The sequence below is a fragment of the Parus major genome, chromosome 6, assembly GCF_001522545.3.
Source record: "Parus major isolate Abel chromosome 6, Parus_major1.1, whole genome shotgun sequence".
NCBI classification, from domain to species: domain Eukaryota; kingdom Metazoa; phylum Chordata; class Aves; order Passeriformes; family Paridae; genus Parus; species Parus major.
Window position 1 is genome coordinate 27844542 of NC_031775.1, and position 528 is coordinate 27845069.

Sequence of the window (528 nt, forward strand, 5' to 3'; positions counted from 1 at the left end):
GGCTGAGTGAAATACTTGGAGTGCCATGAAGTGAAGATAAAAAAAATTAAGGGGAGACCTCATTGTGGTCTTTAAAAACGCCATGAGAGGAAGTTGAGGGCAAATACTGATCTCTTCCCTCTCATCATCAGTCACAGGACTCAAGGAAAGGCATGAAGCTGAGTTAGGGGAGGTTTAGGTTGGATATCAGGAGGAAGTTTTTCTCCAGGGGTTGAGCACTCAGGCTCCCCAGGACAGCAGGCACAGCACCGAGACTGCCTGAGCTCAAGAAATGTTTGGACAATGCTTTTGGGCACATGGTGGGATCCTTGGGGTGCTAGTTGACTCGATGATCCTGGTGACTCCCTTCCGATATTCCATGATTCTGTGAGATTCCTAATTTCAGGCAGTTCCGTGTGGCTGCCCAAAGGCTGCACTGACGTGTTCCGGAGTCTGAGCAGCGAATTTTCCCTGCCCTGTCCCTGTTTCAGCACATCCCCTGGGCACACAGAGGTTCTGGCACATCCCCTGGGCACACAGAGGTTCTGG